The following is a 2,456-nucleotide window of genomic DNA, read 5'->3' as shown; positions in this document are numbered from 1 at the left end:
CATGTAGCTGGGCTAGAGGCTTTTTCTAAAAGGTGTCTGTGATTTGCTCTCAAGGAAAAAAGGGAGATGATAGATTTGGCACATTGCATGTGGAGCCAACATGTGTGAACAGTGTTGGCTTCTGGCTTCCTCACGTCTCAGAGAACACCTGAGAATCTTCCCAGAAGACTGTCTCCCAGGTTATAAGTTAAGTACCCGCTAGGTGTACTTGGTTTATACGTTGTTATAACTACTAGTATTAAGATAATAAAATGATAATAATAAATAAGTTACAACCAGACTTAGAAAATTTAAGAGACGTAGTTTGCCTCAGGAAAGAAAGGAAAGCTTCAAGAATTTGTTACCTGGCTCCAAAGAATCAGAGAAAAGAAAAGGGTTAAAATCACTTAGAGCTTGCTTGCTAACGGAGGAAAGCCAGCCCCTCGGGCCTGGAGAGGATGAGGTCAGGCACGCGCCTCCTCAGCTATCTCAAAATCCCAACAAGCCGAAGGTGCCACCTACCTCCTGCGAGCCGGGACAGTCTCTGTGTGCGTCACACGCATCGATCAAAGGCACGTGAAATGAGAATGCTTGTAGTGTGGGTCACCTGGTACCTCATTTCCTGGCACCTCCTATATCTGAGAGCACTTTGACGATTTCCAGCGAAGAGGAGGCCTTCCGAAGTGTCAACTTGTGCGGCGACGTGGTGCCAGCGGCCACACTGGAAGAGGAATCCGGAACCAGCTCCCAGCATGTTTTTTATTTAGAAAATTATATAAACACATCATTGAGGTTCCAAAGCAAAACACTGAGCTCTTTCTTCTCGCGTTTCCCGTGTGCCGAAACATTTTCACCTGCCTCTGCTTGCTGCCTGCATAGTTTTAAAGGAGAAAGGATTCTCTTTAGCAAGTGTTTTGTTTTGTTTTTTTTGTTTTTGTCATTGTTGGGGTCCTTTTGCAATAAATGGGTTGTTCTCGTACCTAGTTTCTGAAGTAGCTATTTTAGAATCACGGGCATATTATTTTCGGAGCCTGCTCTTACGTAACTGCAGTGTGAGCATCTTGATGCCGGGGCGCCCCCTTCACGCCCAGGTTCCGTCCTAGGGCAGTGTGCCAGCCTCGGGGCTCGCCTGCCCCCACTCGTCCCCACTCTTTTCACTTCTCCCTGCTCCCAGGCATCCTTGGAAACTTAGGGTGATAGGTGGTGGGCACACCGCCACTTTGAGTCTGTCCTAGTGGGCTGGTTGGAGCAGTGGGAGCAAAGACAGACAGTGGCAAGTGGGGACCCCTCGTAAGTAGCCCAGACATATTCCCTACCAAAATGACACATGTGTCAGCTTTTGCTATAAGGACATCCCGTTGGAATGCTGAGCCTTAGGAGATTTACTCAACCTCCGTGCCTCAGCTTCCTCATCTTTGTGATGGGGTAAGAGTTTCATTTCCATTGATGGTAGAAAAACGCTACAAACTCTGCAGAAAATAGGAACAAAACCACCCGAATCGGGCACTGGGGAGTGACCGTAAAGAAGCGGAAGGAGGTAGTCGTGGGAAGAAAGGGATGGTGCCTGCGTGAGTTTTCTTTCTTATGAGACTTTGGCCTCAGGGATGACCACAGTCCGCCCCAAGAAGGTGGATCGAATTCAGAATTCTGCAGTTTTCCTGGATCGCACCACCAGTAAGAGTCCGGTGACACTCGAGCTGCTGGAACATGAAGATGGGAAAGGTTAGGAACAGAAAGCCTCAGAGAGAGAGCCCGACACTGAATATGAACTTCATACGCACCTCAGGCTGACTCTTGAAATAAGTGGGCACAGGACCTAATCCTAGGTCACAGCTGAGGATGAAAGAACGGAACAGAGATGGAGCTGCGGCCCCCGGCCCGGACGTCTGGTGCTCATGTCACAGCAGGTGGAAGTTAGGGATGGATCTCGTCATCACCACAGCAGCCATTCAAATAGTAATGCAAAGAGATAGAGCGAAGAAGCCAATAGATAAACTGAAATGGAATTCACAAGAAAAATATCAGTTGACCCAAAAGACAGAGTAAAGATGAAGAGAGGAACATAAAACACATGGGGTAAACATAAAACAACTAGCAGAGCAGTAGACCTAAATCCACTAACGTCAATAATTATTAAAATGATTGGAGTAATTACACGAAGAGGGGAATATTATCAGACTAGCTAAAAAGCAAGACCCAGCTATATGCTGTTTGCAAGAGATGCGCTTTAAATATAAAAGCATGTAGACTAGAGATAAAAGGATGCAGAATGCATGTCCCATGCACAAGCCCTCTAAGGCTGGAGTGGCCATAATAATATATTCGAGACCCATAGAATTACCGGGTGTTCCGCAGTAATAAGCATGCACGTGTTAGGAAGACATACAGTCACCAGCACACACGTACGTCAAATAGTCTAACGTAGAAGCGATAGAATTAAAAAGCGTAGGAGACAAAGTCATTCTAAAACCACCTCT

The sequence above is a fragment of the Pteropus vampyrus genome, unplaced genomic scaffold (assembly GCF_000151845.1).
Source record: "Pteropus vampyrus isolate Shadow unplaced genomic scaffold, Pvam_2.0 Scaffold742, whole genome shotgun sequence".
Classification (NCBI taxonomy): Eukaryota; Metazoa; Chordata; class Mammalia; order Chiroptera; family Pteropodidae; genus Pteropus; species Pteropus vampyrus.
Note: the sequence above shows the minus strand (reverse complement) of the source record.